The sequence below is a fragment of the Canis lupus genome, chromosome 17 (genome assembly GCF_003254725.2).
Source record: "Canis lupus dingo isolate Sandy chromosome 17, ASM325472v2, whole genome shotgun sequence".
Taxonomy (NCBI): domain Eukaryota; kingdom Metazoa; phylum Chordata; class Mammalia; order Carnivora; family Canidae; genus Canis; species Canis lupus.
This window is the reverse complement of record NC_064259.1, coordinates 43,212,531-43,230,551: the sequence shown is the minus strand read 5'-3', so window position 1 is coordinate 43,230,551 and position 18,021 is coordinate 43,212,531. Positions and strand designations below refer to the sequence as shown.

The 18,021-nt window shown below is 33.9% G+C and overlaps 1 long non-coding RNA gene across 3 annotated transcripts in view; it reads right to left on the bottom strand.

Annotated features, from left to right (window-relative positions):
- LOC112665057 (uncharacterized) overlaps positions 1-18,021 on the bottom strand; it is a 135,106-nt gene that overhangs the window by 104,141 nt on the left and 12,944 nt on the right. Inside the window, exon 4 of one of the 3 annotated variants that reach the window (XR_003140191.2) lies at positions 16,058-16,439. The exons of the other annotated variants lie outside the window; for them this stretch is intronic. This is a non-coding gene — a long non-coding RNA (uncharacterized LOC112665057). Of the gene's footprint in view, positions 1-16,057; positions 16,440-18,021 lie in introns of those variants that run through there. 3 annotated transcript variants of the gene reach the window in all.

Genomic DNA, 18,021 nt, shown 5'->3' with positions numbered 1-18,021 from the left:
TTGTTCACTGTCTTACTGAGCTTTTGATCATCTTTATGATGGTTATTTTGAATTCTCTTTTGGTAATTCATATTCCTCCTACTGTAGGGTTGGTTTCTGGAAAATTATATTGTTCCTTTGTGCCAGGCTTTTCTTTCTTCATATGTTCGGTAACTTTGTGCTAGGCTCTGCACATTTGAAAACAAACAGCTACCTCTATCACCTCTTACAGACAGTCCTCCGACTGATAAAGAACTTCCCCAATAAGTCCAGCTAGAGACCCTGGGGCCCTTTGAACATTTCCAGTGTATGAATTTCCTCTGGACTTGTGCTAGTAAATTCATAATTAGAGAGACTTGCAGGTTTGTTTTTTATCCCCCCAGGCTCTCATGATCAGTTGCTCCCTCTAATGTACATGTACAGTACTGCAAATTCTCTGGACTGCCACAAAGTTCCTTACCCTTTTGTTCTCAACAGCCTCTATGCTGCTGGCATATGCTGGGTTCTGTCAGTGCTCTGTCTCAGGTGAGACAGAAACTAGACTTTCAGTCAGGCCACTCAAAAAACCTGAATATTGGACACATGCATCCAATCTTTCTTCCCAGGAAGAGTCCAGGAGTTGGTGGTTTTTCTCCTACTTATAGTAGGTCTCCATCCTAGAACTCTTTCCTATCAACATGAGATTCAGGGAAGACAGAAACCAGGCCCTGTGCAGTCCCTCAAAACATCTGAGCTTTGAACATTGATTTTTTATTCAGTCTGTCTTCCTTTCTAATAGAGAATTCTGTTCTGTAAATTCCTTACTAAATACTATTTTAGTTGCATCCTGCAAATTTTAATATGTTGTACTTTCATTTTCATCTAGTTTCAAATACTTTTTAGATTTCATTATTTGTATCACCTTGGACTCATTCTTTAGAATTGTGTTATTTATTTTCCAAGCATTTGAGAGTCCTCAATTTTTTTTGTTATTGATTTCTATTTTAATTCTATTTTGATGAAAAAATATACTTTGTATGGCTTGAATCTTTTTAAATTTATTTATTGAAAATATTTAAAGCAAAGAATTGGGTCTATATAAATGCTCCATGTGCACATAAAAAAAGATGTATATTCTGCTGCTGTTCTTGTTTGGACTACTGTATAAATATGAATTAGGCAAAATTGGTTGATAGTGTTGTTCAAGTCTTCTATAGCTTATATTTGATTTTCTGTCTCTACTTATACTATTAATTATGAGACAGAAATATTGAAATCTCTAACTGTATTTGAAGATTTGTCTACAATAAGATTTCTCCTTGCAGTTCTGTCAGTTTTGCTTTTGATACTTTAAAACTCTCCTGTTAAGTGCATACACAAGATTGTTATCTTTATGAATTGACCACATTACCTTAAATGATACTTTTTATTCCTGGTTAGAAACTTCAGTCTGAAGTCTCCTTATTCTGACACTAATATTACTATTCCAACTTTCTTTGATCAATGTTAACATTATATATTTTCCAAACTTTTACCTTTATTGGTTTTTTTTTAAAGATTTTATTTATTTATTCATGACAGACACAGAGAGAGAGAGAGAGAGAGAGAGAGAGAGGGAGGCAGAGGCACAGGCAGAGGGGAAACAGGCTCCATGCAGGGTCTCCAGAATCACACCCTGGGCCGAAGGCAGCGCTAAACCACTGAGCCACCAGGGCTGCCCTACCTTTATGCTTGTACTCAAATGAGTTTTATAGGCCTAGGCATATATGGTCTAGGTTTTTAAATCCAATCTGATGATCTTAAAGAGAATTCAAATGAGTAATGGTCACTACCTGCATCTGAGGAAATACCAAAGGGTAGAGGAAAGAACCACCCAAAAGGATTAGCAGGAACAATATCAGAAATCAGACAATGGCAAGAACAGCATCTGGAATCACTATCCAAACTCAAACCATCATATTACAGAGACCATCATGTTGAGTATAAATGTTTTACCTTATGAGCATGAAAAAAAATTAAACCCAGATTAATGTTGTTCTGCTCCCATGTAGCAAACTTAAAAGCAAGTCCTGAAAGGATAAAATGGTTTCAAAAAACAAAGTTTAATAATATTTATAGGAATATAAAAATATCCAGCATCCAACAAGGTAAAATTCGTAACTGACATAAAATCAGAAATTATTAGAAATTCAAAGAGTCAGGAAAAGACAACTATAAGAGCCATGTAGATTCATAGAATTCCCTCTTTGTGCAGCTCTCTTTTTTCTGCTATTCTGCCCAGTGCCCAGTGTATACTAGTCTCCTTGGCTTCTCCAGATTCTAAGCTCTATCTCCTCAACTGCAGGAGACTATGGGTTCTGCATGTGTTTCTCATATTGGACCTCTGGAGATTTTCTCTAGACAATAAGCTACAATCAATAAGCGCTTGATTCATTTTCCCTATCTTTTAGGGATCATAGTTCTCTACTGCTTGATGTCCTGGGTTCCATTATTTCATATATTTTGTTTAGTTTTTTTAGTTATTTGTCTTATTTTTAAAATATCTTTTGCCTCATAAATCTATTTGGATTAAATGGGAATTATGATCCTAAAATATTCTTTTATTTGTATGGTAAATCATTTTAAAACTATACTTTTGCTTAGCATTTTGAATTGATGTTTTATCTTTCTTATTAATAAGTATTTTCATAAGCCACTTTTTTTCTGATGTACTCTCCCTTAAAAAATATGCCTAGTAAGGACTGGTATCTCTACATATATACAGAGATCTATATTTATTTATTTATTTATTCATGAGAGACACAGAGAGAGAAAGAGAAAGAGAGAGAGAGAGAGAGAGAGAGAGGCAGAGACACAGGCAGAGGGAGAAGCAGGCTCTATACAGAGAGCCTGATGTGGGACTTGATCCCGGGACTCCAGGATCATGCCCTGGGCTGAAGGCAGGTGCTAAATCACTGAGCCACCCAGAGATCCCCTAGAGATCTATATATAGATCTCTACAAAATTATTTTGATTTTCTCATGGTGTCAGTGATTGCTATTAAAATAATAATCTGGACATAGAATGATAGAGTCAGAAGTACAGGCCATCTCAATCAGGTGTTTCTCTGCACCATGTTTTTCTCTGTAGGTGAGGCCCCTTCACCAAGGCAAACTGCAAGTATCTGTCTTTCTACTTAAACCACCTCTGTGCCAGGGATATCCTATAAATAAACTCAGTGCTATTGTCCCCTGCTTCAGGGATAAGCCCATACTTTTCTGATAGGTTTAGATGCTATTGAGGTAAAGCAGCCAAATATATATTTCGATTAAGAATCTTTACAAATCTCCATGAGCTTTCTTATCCTACTTATTTTAGGAGGTACTTCTATCTCTCACGGGGGAATGTTGTGTGATGGTATGGGAGAGTGTAGTCTCTTCATCTTTATATCTAGAAGAGATATATGCTACACCGTTCACAGTTTTCAGAGCTGATACAGAAATTTCTAAATTATTGGGACTTAAATCTAAATTTTAATGTGAGGGTTGGATATCTGAGTACACATCTCACATTTCCTAGTAACTGTTTAAAGGTTTAAATGGTTAATTATATCTGAAAGTTCATGGGGAAACAGGTACAAACCTATCTTCCTTTTTTCCCCCGTGGTGCTATAATTAAAACAGGAAAGCAAAGGGCATCTGGAAAACAAAATAAGTGTAGCATAATTAAATATCAAGTTTCAATAATAAAATGGTAAAAGTTATTATGGGGAAAACCAATGCTCTTTTGAACAATATGATAAGCAATTACAGAATATTAATCCCCAGACAAATCAGAACTATGAAATTATTCTATTTTCATCCACATACAACAAGAGCTCTCCTAAGCAGAAGTGGGATAATTGAGGAGAAATGTGAACCAAGAGCATGTTTGCTAAACCAGAGGATGGTAGGTAAAGGATACCGAGCAAAACATTTTTTTTTTTTTTTTTGGCCAATGTCTGTTCAAGGGGATTATAGACAATGAACACTTTGTCCATTAATCTAAGTTACCTCAGTACTTTAACATCTAAAATATAGTGTGACAATAACTTTTTGTCCAAAGAATATCTCAAGAATGAAAAGGTAGCATTATTGAGGTACCTGGATGGCTCAGTCATAAAGCATCTGACTCTTGGTTTAAATCAGATCATAATCTCAGGACTGGATTCCATGTGCTCAGTGTGGAGTCTGCTTGAGAGTCTCTACCTCTCCCTCTATTGCTTCTCTCTCTCTCTCTCTCTCTCAAATTAAATAAATAAAATCTTGGGAGGAAAAGATAGCACTATTAAAAGTTATACCAGACCTAAGTAAAAACCAGATCTTTTCTGAGTGAATCAATGTATGGTCGCCAAACTAAAACTCTACTTTGATTTGGATTCTTCTCACTCGGGAAACAACATATCAGATAAATTGCAAATTCTTCTTCCTAATATTCAGAGCTCTCCTTAATGTGACTCCATATCGCCTATCTATTACTCCATTGCTGTCAGGCTGTCCTGGGAAAGAATTAACATGAGATTTTCAGGGTGACTATCCTAGTAATGAATCATGGAAGTCTTCACTTCCGTCAACATCTCAGTGACTGTGAGTGTCAGATTATTAACTTCCATGGAAGGATAATGATAACTTTCTGGGTTCCCATCTGCTTGTAATTTAAGGTACTTTTTTCCTACCAGGTCAGAGGAGTAGAAAAGTGGGATCTTCTCTTCCTCGGTTGGAAAAATTTATATAATCTAGGTATGATCTTGAGCAACGACTGGGAAAGCAATGTGTGGATTTTGAGAAGTAGAGTTCAGCTCACTGCATTAGCAAAAGCTCAAGAAAGTTTCAGGGGAATTCCCATGGGCTTAGGGGTTCAGGCTGACTAGGAAATGTGAGTTAGAGGCAGTGAGATCCAAATCTAAACACCATCAGTTAGTCTGGAGTGTTTATGTAATGGAGTAAGTGAGACCAGATTAAATGGGAAAGCTTTAGCTAGGATACTAACAGGTGCCTTGGGATCACTCACTGTGGCCAAACAGGTTTACAAACAGTGGGCTAATTCTAATGATGAGCACACCTAAGGCTATTGATAACCATACTGCCCTAGCTTTGACATTCAAACAAGAATTGATTTGGAACATGTGGGTTCCTTGGGGATAAGGGTGAATGTATAGATCTGAGCAATTAGTGAAGAGGAAAGAGGACAGGAGCTAACAGCAGCACATTTTGGGACAGATGGTGGATATTCAAAACCTAGTTACTCACGCATCAATAAAATGATTTCAAAAGCTACTTGGACTTTTTTTTTGAGTACTTGTAAATACTATTGACAATAGACATTTTAAATTTAGCAGCTGATTCACTGACCTAGTATAATTAGTTCTGGTAGCACCTGTTTATGATGAAAGACATATAGATTTAGTCAGACTCTTATCTTCTTGTCTGAAACCTTAATGCTGGAATCTCCTAACTCACAACTGGACTGTGAACATTGATTACTCTCACAGCTTGCACAGATATGGGTAATTGGCTTGAATTTTTATTGACTGTGTGAAATGGGGAGTTACCCTAATTAACATGACAAAAAACTTGTACTTTGTACTTTCCCATTTCTGTGTGTTACAAATCACCTAAATTGATATATCTGCAGCTTTCTGGTATTGCAATTGTGTTTGTGCATTTACTTACAGATCCGTTAATGTAAGAGGAAATGTGTCTACAATTAAGAGATTAAGTCTGTTATTCTCAACATATAGCCTTATATGTTTTCCTAGTATAATTCTCAGGAGTTTTATTCTTATCTTCTTTGTCCTCTATAGTGAATATCTTCTTGACACTGCTTTAAAATTGAAGGTTCCTGTCCATCATTGCCTTAGGCTACCCAACTTTTTATTCATATATCAATTGGAAAGTTGTCATGATTGTTTCAATCCAGGAAACTGAGGCAGAGTTAGTGTTGTACTCACTGCACTCATGAAAATAGAATACTTAGCCATTTTCTTCAATGTGTTAACAAGTAAAGCACTGGGCACCTAACATGAGGTTATGGAATTTGGAGATGGTTAAGATTTGTTTTTTTCCTCTGGTGATTTGAAGCTGAGTTTATCTTTGAAATACTCTTTGATGCTAATATTTTGCCTCAGTGTATTATTATAGTCCAACATTACCAGATAAGTTTCCAAATACTTCTCTTTTGGATGCTTTGTATGTGCCTAGTAGTTTCAGAATTACCTTTTGAACATTGCTTTTATAGGCTAATCCTTATCTTTTTAATATTTCACTCTTTCCTTGTGGAATGTCAAACCCCTTCGGTAATAATTTTAAAATTTATTAAGTGTCCTCTACATAGTAGCTAGTTGGGTAACCAAAATAACATTGTAAGATTGGCAAGGCAATTATTTAATCTCTGTTTTACCTCTATTTGCTTTGTTGAGAAAGCAGAGACACACAAAAACTTAATGATTTGTTCATGTTAAAATAGCTATTAGAAGATGAAATCACAAACTTAGGGCACAAGGGAGTCTCATAAGTACTTCCATTCATAAATTAACTGATATATGAACTGATGAAATCTGAATATATGTAAATGTGCCATATTTGCAAAATGACACCAAATAAGTTGAAAATAGCAAACAAAAAACATTGTGGTGGTTAGGAGCATGCAGTTGGAGTAAGAAAGATCTAAACATGCGTCCTTTCTTTGACACTCAGCAGCTCAGTCTCCTTAAATATTATGCATCCTTAAAATGAGCATAAATTTCATTCTGACCTCATAAAATAATTATGGGAATTAAAAGCAACAGTGAGGGCAGCCCGGTGGCTCAGCGGTTTAGCGCTGCCTTTAGTCCGGGGCGTGATCCTGGAGACCTGGAATTGAGTCTCACGTCAGGCTCCCTGCATGGAGCCTGCTTCTCTCTCTGTCGATCTCTCTCTGTGTCTCTCATGAATAAATAAATAAAATCTTTACAAAAACAAAACAAAAGGCAACAGTGGACATTAAGTGCATTAACATAAGAAACCAACCTTGATAAACACTTAATAAATTTTAACTTTTATTGAAATTTAGATCTAATATAAATAGATTTTTTTTTTTTTTTTTTTTTTTTTAGTATAAATAGAACTATTGTTATAACTTGTTATTGGTTGTGGGTAGACTAAGACTTGAGTGTTTTGTTTTTTTTTTTAACTGAAATCTAACTTGGAGGGCTAGATATCTTGCTCAGCAAATTTTCAAGCATTCTATATTGATAATCATTCTTTTGGTACTTGCTAGGAACTCTGTATTATCTGTTCAGATATTACTGTTTTGTCTCTTCTGTTAACTTCTACTTTTGAGGCCACACCTAATTCTGTTTTATTTTCTCCTTTTGATTTTAGTATAAGAGAGAGAGCCTGGTTTCCTGCTATTATACCATCTTATGGTACATTTTATGAGAACAACCTTGTAGATGATGAATAAACAACCAGACCTTAGGTACTAAACAGTAAATGCCAAGTTATATGTGCTTCCATGATCTCACTCCACATATCCCTGATTATCTTTTCTGCAGATGGTAAAAAATGCTAATTTGGCTCAGTTTAAATCTCTAATGACTAAGAATGACTAAGAAACCCTGGAAGTGACTAAATTTTCAGGCAATTAATAGGTTAAATTTTTTTTTTTTTTTTTTTTTGGTCAGGCGGCAGCATAACTTGAGACAGATAATGTACTTCTATAACAGAAAAAGAAAGTTGCTTTCCATACCCAGAATTTTTCTCATACAACATGTTCTCAACACATATGTATATATTAAGTTGTAACTCTGGTAGTTATTTATTCTGTTTGCTAACTAATTGTGGCTCTGTCTTCTGGAACCATGACAAGATTGTACTTCCTGGTCATTTAGGGGATGAGTGGAACTAAAAGTTATACTTGGAAATGACATAGGTCCTGTCTGAGACATAATTCTTAGTTCCTTGTGTAAGAGTCACCTGAATTCTTTTTCAAAACTGAGTAATAGCTTCTCCATTAGCTGGAGTCTCTGAGTGTCCCAATCCAGTATAATCTGGTCAACTCTCACTAATTGAAAAACATAGAGCAGTTAAAATTAAATTTCACTTCAGAGCAAGGCATTAATGTTTATAGTCAAGTGCATACTGCCTATGTCCCCTGACAAAGAGCATAAAAGACACTGGAAATGAATCCTTCTAACATATGCATGACTGTCACATTCTACCCTGAGGAAAAGTGAAAGCAGAAGTGTTCTGCCTAAATTGAGGGGACGAAGATGCATACTGAGATTTGAAATTAATCTTTTTCCTTCCCCAATTACAAGTGTTAACCCTTGTGAAAAATGAATAAATAAGACTACTGCTAGTATTTGAGGATTTACTTTCTTTGGCTATTCATGTTATTCTGTCATTTTATTTTTACTACAAACTTAGAAAGTATTTGTTTTTATTGTCATTTTAAAATCACACCCCCATCTCAAAAATGCTAAAACATTTGCTCTTAATCAAATGCCTAGCAAAATGTTGAATAATATCAACCCAGATCTGACTAAGTTCGATAGATTAACACTTTACATCATTCAGTTTGGTCTCTCACAGAATTGAGATACACCTGGAAAGGTCTCCAAAATTAGATCATTCCTTATAATATGAATCACCCATCAAAGAAGAAATATTTCAAAGATTATTTATAGTCACCTCTAAGCAACATTCTCATCAGAAGGCAAATTAACTTAATGGAAAAGGGGTGTGGTTAGAAATCTAATACACTGGTATATCTCTGAGTTCTATAAGTCCCATGGCTTATGATATTTTCTTAATTTATTGCCTCAGATCTTTCATTTACTGAACTTACTTCATTAAATTCTCCATTGCACTATGATAATGCCAGAGATAATATAAGGCTCTCTCTGATTGTTTTTAAGATTTATTTATTTATTTGTGAGAGTGCATGTATGCACTGAGAGTGCATGTATGCCCTGTGGAGGTAGTGAATGGGGGAAGGGCAGAGGGGGAGAATCTTCAGGCAGACTCCCTGCTGAATGCAGAGCCCCACAAGAAGCTCAGTCTCAGGACACATGAGATCATGACCTGACCTGAAACCAAGAGTCAGACATTTAACTGACTGAGCCACCGAGGTACCCCATAAAAGTTCTATGTTTTAACTCAGGAGTTATCTCTGATCAATCTCTTTCTGCTTAGATAAAACTTAGATATTTCTGTTATTTTGCTTACAGTTGCAAACTAAGCTTATTCTATTGTTTGTGTGTGATTTCTACTTTGCATGATGGTGTATTTTATCTTTTTTCCAAAACAGACCTTCTTATATGTCCTTTAGAAATACAGACCGTCTTCTATGCCCTTTCTGAAAATCTAATGCTCAATAGTTTCTCGACTTTCCTGGATTTATAAGTAAACTACATGATATATAATAATTGAGTAATCACATTTTATTACTTGGAATCATCCAGATCAATTACTTAAGTTTTCCATGTTTATCCTAATTTAGAAAATTCAAAATTCCTACGTTGTATAAAGCATGCTTTGTGGAAAGTAAATTAACTTTAGAAAAGAATTAATGGAAAGTCATTAAAATACTTTAAAGACTTAAATGACTGATATTCAAATCTCAATATCCAGCCCTTAAAAATGAATATTTCTACTTGGATGTTCCACAGGCCTCTCAGATTCAGTGCCTTCGAATTGAACTTCATAATTTTTCCATCCTAACTAGGGGCTACTCCTGTGTTTTCTGTCAGAGAGTGACATCACATATCCTAATCTATTCCCTCAATTTAACTTACTTCATATCCAATCAATCACTAAACTGTTTTTATAATTATATTTGTTGAATTTCCCCTAAATTTTATTTCTTCAGTTATGTTCTGGAATAAATCTTATGTCTTGCCATGAAGAGTGGAGCTGCCTTCTAACTGGTCTTCCTATCTTCTTCATTGCTTATAATGCCAAACAAGATGTATTCACAAGCTGGATTCAAGTGAACAGGATGTTGAAACTTGGCATTTATCATTCTTTTTTGATGTTTCTCTAAACATAATGTGATAAACTGTTAGATGTTTTATTAAACAAGGGTTTTTCTCTCCCTTGGGGAACAGAAGTAACCTTTTTCACAAGTCCTGTCCATACCTTTGGAAGTCCACTTTGCCAATTCAATTAACTACTTTTATATTCTCCAGAACCCAAGTGGTGATTAAGTTCAATTTCACAGCGCAATTATAAATGTCTCCTTGATTTGTTCCCAGAAAATTTCAATATGGATCCACAGAGGCTAAACTTACATTAACTTGATCTTGTGTTTACATTTATACATGAAAGGATATATTATTCTATTAATAATCTCAAATTATCTTTAACTTATCACACTCACCAGACAATAATATGCAATGAGTATGAATAGACAGTATTGACTAGAAAAACAGTCATGACTTCAGTGGCACTTCAAATGTTCCATTATGTAATTTCTTTTCCTGAAGCAGAAAGCCTGGCAATATTTTGTCTAATGACCTACTTTCATTTTTCTCTGTGACTGTTTTACACTTTCATGCAGATTTAGTTAGGTGCTTTTTAAACTCTAACCTACTTCTTTTTTTTTTTTTTCTAACCTACTTCTTAACTCAATTTTGCTTCTTTTCTTTCCTTGTGTAGCTAGATGGGTGTACTCATCTCTCCACCCTACCTTTTTGTTTTGTTTTGTTTTTTACTTTTTTCATGCTTTCTATCTTACTTTAAAAGTCTAAACCTGGTATCTGTTTGTGAGCATACATTGTATTAAAAGTGGATCTTATTCCACTTTAGACAACTTTTCTTTCCTTTCCAATACATGCACTACATGTTATTCATCACATACAAAATTCTGAGGGCCACCTTGCTCTTTCTCTGAATCTACTAATTTTCAGTGTTAGAGCATTCCAGGTACAGAAACCTGATTTCTGTCATGATCCTGAAAGTGGTGATAAGTCTGTAATTTTTTTTCTTTACAAACTAAGAAGAGGACATTACATGTACACTGTCAGATTTTAATATTTACTCAAAATATGACAAGGAGCCAATTATATAATTCTTCTAATTTACTTTCTTTACCTGAAAAACAGGAGTAATATGATCTATTTACTATGCTTTTTTGTGTGGATAATGTGATTATTTTTTCCTTCTTGTAGTCAAGAGAGGAGTATGAGAAGGGAGAGACAAGGGAGGGGAAGAAGTGCTTAAAAATATATTCCAAGAGAGAAATATATCTCTATTTTCCAGAATAAATCATTAGACTACCATACTGGCTAATTTTTTTATTTCAACGTCACATCCCTTTCTATATACATTTTGATATATTATTTATAAGTCCTTTCAAAATAAATATTTCTATATATTAACTTCTGGGTCAATTAGTTAAGTGCCACTTTGGCAGAAATGTGCTTCATTTTTGTTAATAACAACTGTTTCATATCTTATATACCTACCTTTGATTTTTTGATTTTTAGAGTAAGCTAAATTAAGTATTCATTATGTTCAACTGATACTAGCGCTGCACTGACATTTAGTATACCTTATTTTGTCAGATTTTTCTCCCTAACAATGACATTCATGCAAGTTAGTGTGAAATCTTAAGGAAGTTATCCTATTGATTCCAAAGCAATCTTTCACTTCATCCATCACTGACACCTTTCCAGTATCTCTTCTTTGTTCTTCATTTAGCATTTGTGATGGCAAAATCATAACATTCAAGAAATTGCCCTGTATTGAACCTAGTAATCCAGTAAACTTTGGCTTCAATAACATGCTGTGTACTTAAAAGAAGTAAATATTTGGAATCCATTGTGTGCTCATAAAAGCATAGTATTTAGAGGCACATAGGGGTGTCAAGATCACAAAAGTAATTTAGGAGACCACTCAGAACATCATCACATTTCAAATAAGCTAGAAAACCAGTCTGAAATATATCAGGTAGCAATTATGTTGAGAGCCACTCTAAGCCTTATTGTGTCAAAAATTGTGCTTCATTTTTGCTTTACTATTTCTTCAATATATAATAACATTTCATCCATAAACACTCCATAAAAATAGATTATAAATGAATTTATGTAATTGCCATTTATATAAGTGGAAAGGCAATTGGCTGTTATTTAAAATTAAGTTCTAGTTCAACTTCTTTTTCTAATTAGTTGAATCCTTGGGAAATAATATAGTTAATGATTCCTTTATATAGAAGACTACAACCTCTCTCACAGGAGATCAAAATGACAAAAGTGGAAACGCTGTGTAAATTACTGAACTTAATTCTTTCTTTTAGAGAAACAGTATGAGCCTCTTTTACTCCAAAATTCAATTTCAGGTAAATTGCTGGTCCAGATCCCTATAAGGGTTTAGATGCCTAAGCTAAGGGAAATAAAAGGCAAAGCTTACCAAACCTTTTTGATCAATCCTACATCCTTGATCCCATGTTTATGTTAGGGGGGGCACTAGTGCTTTTGATTATCAGAAAGCATTTGTGCAAATTATATGATGATCTTCACCAAATTCATATTTTGTAAACATCTGACTGTCATTGATTTCATTATTATGACTAAATACAAGAGGAATATATTTGGTTCCCAAACACATTGATAATGCATTCTTCCTTACTTGGACACTTATTTATCCTCTCTTCTTGAAATCTCATGTTTTATTTTGTTCCTTTCTGAAATCTTCAGGTGCTCAGCTATGTGTTGTCCTAACTTGATTAATTTAAAATATATGGATAAGAAGCAAAATAGTTATATCTTTCATAAAGGACTTCTACTTTATGAATGTCTTATATTTTTACTCAAGCATCTTATTCCTTTATTTTCTTACCAGGGGGATATTTTCCACTCATCTATGAATTTTTGTTAGAAAAAGAACTATTACTTTGTACCCTGCCCTCTATTTTTAGCATGTGCATTATGGAATATCATTATTCAGAATTATATGGTCATTTTACATGATTTTGAGGTCTATCACCATTCCAAATACATTGTTCAAATCATATAGTAATTTAAATATTAAATTTGCTGCATGTTATCCATAAATTTGATAAACATGACATCTCTATTATTAACATGTCATAAAAGTAGATTAGGTACAATAGTCTGTATGTAAGATCCTGAGGTAACCACAAGAAATCACTCAACCAGTTGACCAAAATCCAACTTATATTTAGGCACCATTGTTTGATTTCTTAGCCAATAAATTGTTGTTGCCACCATCTTTCCTTTGCAACTTCAAGTATAAGAAATACTATCAAATGCATTACTGATCCCTATGTCTGTCTGATTTTTCTAATATCTATTCATCTATTATATTTCCCAGGGAAATGAATGGGTTTAGTGTGATCCCAAGTGACCTGAACCATATGTTAGTGGTCCTTGATTATAGAATCTTGCCTAGGTTCAACATTTTGTGAACCAGTCCACAGCTTGTTAACTCCATTTTGAGTCTCCATTGTAAAAGTCAAAATGAAATTTGCCAATTTTACACATATTATTCTCCTATTTACAATAATGGCTCAATGATCACCACTGTCCATTTCAGAGATCTTGCTTACTAGTTCTTCACTCCAGTGTCAAATTCGTCTGCTGGGGAACTTGAAATGATTCAAATGGCTGGTTGCTCACATAAAATATCCTGATCCACCATGAACATCATCTGGAAAGCGGCTCCCAGTATTTGTATTTATGCTCCTATTTTAGTCCAATGGTCATTTTACTTGATGGAGAAGACAAAAGCCAAATACTGATTACATTTTCTGATTTTCTAGATTCATCATTTAGCACTTTCAATACTTCCTTGGTAAAATCTCAAATATTAACAAAATTAGAAAATCATCACAGCTTCTCCACTGGCCCCAAGATGAAGAACTGTTTTTTCCTTGATTTTTTTGTGCTAAAAATAAAAAAAAGAAGCATTTATGTCTAACTTAGCAATTTTCCTATCTCAGCTCATGTGGGGCTTTTCCATTAATGCTATTATTATTTTTATTTTGCAGTCTTTGGTTATATTTACCTTGATTTTCCTTTTACCTGTTTATGCACCCTTTTGAATTTTTTTTTTTTAATTTTTATTTATTTATGATAGTCACACACAGAGAGAGAGAGAGAGAGAGGGGCAGAGACACAGGCAGAGGGAGAAGCAGGCTCCATGCACCGGGAGCCCGACGTGGGATTCGATCCCGGGTCTCCAGGATCGCGCCCTGGGCCAAAGGCAGGCGCCAAACCGCTGCGCCACCCAGGGATATGCACCCTTTTGAAATGTAAATACATTTGTATACAAAATCTGCTTTCAGACTATACATCACATTAGCTCTGAAGAATAAATTCAAATTTAATTCATAAAAATTCATTTTTTTTTCCTGGAAAAGTCAGTAATTCTCTCTAAGCCATAGTTTCATCATCTGTGAAATAAGTGTAGTAGAAACACCTATCTTAACTTTTGATTTAAAGTGGCATTTAGGTGTCCCTTTCAAAGGTGGACAGAGACCATTTAGGCCTCATTCTCTAACTTTTCTGAGTAAAATATGATAATTTTTACATATATGGCCAAACATGAAATCTGGAATGGCAAGTCTTCAGATGCCAGAAATAAGATTTCAAAATCATAGAGAGTATTTTGAAGCTCATAAAAATTATTGTGGTATTGAAACTGTATATATAACAGAGAATTTGGCTTTACCCCAGTGAGGGAAGAAAAGTAAGAAGTAGAAACAAAATAAGCATCCTTACCTTGTTCTTTATTAAACATGGAGAAGTGATTAGGGAGAGTAGTTTATATTAGGTTAAATATAATGGTTTAGTCTTATGCACTGGGGAATATTTTTTTCCCCTACAGTTTCCACTTAGAAAATGACCCCTATCTTATATCATACACAAAAATCAACTCAAACTGGATTAAAGACTTAAATGTAAGACCTTAATCCATTAAAGTCCTAAAAAACATAGAGGAGAAATCTCCTTGACATGCATCTTAGAAATTTTTTTATGACCCCAAAAGCAAGGCAACAAAAGCAGAAATAAACAAGCAAAACTACATCAAATAAAAAGCTTCTGCACATCATATAAAAAGCTTTCTGCACAACAACGGAAAAAAAGCAACAAATTGAAAAGTCAATCTACAAATAGAAGAATGTATTTCTAAACCATATATCTAATAAAAATTAACACCCAAATATATAAGGAAGTCATATAACACAGAAACAAAAAAAAATAACCCAATTAGAAAATGGACAAATTATAAAGCTACTATAATCAAGATAGTGTGGTATATATAAATAGGACAATGGAGCAGAATCGAAAGTCTAGAACTGGATCCATATAAGCATATTTAACTGATCTCTGACAAGGGAGCAACGATAACACAATAGTGTAAACATAATCTTTCCAACAGATGGTGCTGGAACAACTGGGTATGTATATATATATATATATAAAACAAGACACAAACCTTACAGCCTTCACAGACATTAACTCAAAATAGATCACAGACCTAAATGTAAAACACAGAACTACAACATTCTTAGAAGATAGCATAGGAGAAAATCCTAGATAAGTTGGATATGGTAATGACTTCTCAGACATAACAGCAAAGGAACAACCTATGACAGAAATGATTGATAAGCTGGACTTCATTACTCTTAAAACTCAGCTCTGTGAAGACGGTGTCAAGAGAATGATAAGACAAGCCACAGGTTGGAACAAAATGTTTACATGCAAAAGACATAACTGATAAAAGATTGTTGTTCAAAATGTACAAACTTAAAACTCCACAATAAGAAAATAAAGAACTTAATTAAAAAATGGGCCAAAGACTTTAAAAGATACTTCACCCAAGAAGATATACAGATGGTAAGCAGTCACGTGAAAAGATGCTCAAAACATGTCATCAGGAAAATGCAAATTAAAGTGACATACCAATACATACCTAGTAGAATGGTCAAAATCCAGAACACTGACAACACTGAACAATCAATAATGTATTTCTTGATTACTGCTTTTGTACTAACAACTGTGACAGGTGATTTCATAATCTGTTACTTAATTACTCAAGATAGGTATGTTTATTCACTTTTCCCATTCCTATCCCTGAGCATTCTGAAGTAAGAGAGCTAATCCGTTTTTTTCCATAGGTGTCACATGAGGCCAGAACTAGATGAAGCACTACTTAACACTATCAAATTAGAGTTACATAAAAATGTAATTCTATAGGTGGAAAATTCTTAAGATTACATAGTCAAGGTTTCTTTAAGTACAGCATGTTACCATATAAATTTTGAATTTTCCTGAGATTAGTATCCACTACCTCACAGTCTAGTTATTTCCATTGCTGTATAGCTTTATTTGTTAGAATGTCTTCTTTATACTACACTAAAATAGCTTCCTGAAATTTGTATCAAATCAGTCTGTTTTCTCCTCCAGAATTATACAACAAACTTCAAAATCTTCTTCCACAGGGATGCCATGCTTCCTGTAATTGAAGATAAAATCATAATTTCTCTTACTAAGATTCATCTCTGTGGCCTCAGCTGTATTAACTGCTCCTCATTTAAAGGATTTCAATATCTTGTACAAATACTATGCTACTGTTCAATTAGACTTACCTTGCAACATCCAATACTAATTATGCAATTGATTATATAGGTAATATATATACATATATTCAATAAATATAAACAATTTATAAAGTAGAAACAATTCAATCACAACAATTGTGATTTGAATTTAGTAGTAGTCTCTCACTTCCCTTATTCTGGATTACATAAGTTAATAATTCATGTTATGTTTTGTTCTTTTTCCTCAAATCTTCTGAGATGATTTTGACTAGCTTTTGTCATCCAGAAACTAGTTGTCAGACTTACTGCCTGAACACACTAGTGTATCATAATCTGTGAAGTACTTACTTTGTCTCAGGCATTTTGTTGCAACTAATAACTACTATAAAATATGGGTTACTTACTTTAACATTATTATGGTATAACTAATTTACATTCCAGTGTTCTTTATTAAATAACAAAGAGAAAATGAAATGGTCTATAATTTTTTCACAACAAAGAATGGCTATATTGAAGACTATCTATCTATCTCTCTCTATATATTTATATATACATGCCTCGATTTAAAATATAGATAAATAGATATAAAATCAATAAACAACACATGATACTGGTTTGTAAGTTCTTTTTTATGTTCTCCAAAAATGTTAGAAATTGTTTTATGTATTTATTTTTGCAAATGTGTGTGAGATTTCCTAGGTTATAAAATCAGGATAAAAGCTGCTGAGTTATAGGGTATGGCTCTTTTCAAGTTTACTAAATATTGACAAATGTCTTTCATACTGGTTATAGAAATACACACATTCTTCAGCAGTATATAAAAATTCTTATAGCTCCACATTCTTCCTTTGTCTTGTTCCTTAACTGTTTCTCCCCAGTTTTATTGAGGCATAAAGTTGACATATAACATTGTATTAGTTTAATGTATACAACATAATGATTTGGTATAGGTATGTATTGTGAAATTATTAACACAATAAGTTTAGTTAACATCTATCACCTAACAGAGTTACTTATTTTTCTTGTGATAAGAACTTTTAAGCTATACTCTCGTAACAACTTTCAAATATACAACATAATATTTCTACCTATAGTCACCATGCTATACATTATATCACCAGGACTTATTTATAACTAGAAATTTGTACATTCTGACCCATTTTCCCTCAGATCCCCCATTCCCAATTCTGGTAACCATCAGTCTGTTCTCTTTTATGAGTTAGATGTTTTGAGATTCCACACATAAGTGGTATCATACAGTATTTGTCTTTTACTGTCTGACTTATTTCACTCAGCATCATGCCCTTATTCCATACATGTCACAAATAGCAGGCTCCCCCTTTTCCTTCTGGCAGAATAGTATTCCATTGTATATTTATACCACATTAACTTTATCCATTAATCCATCATTGGGCACTTTGGTTGTTTCCATGTCTTGGGTATTTTTAAACAATGCCTCAGTGAACATGAGGGTGCAGATACCTCTTTGAGACAATG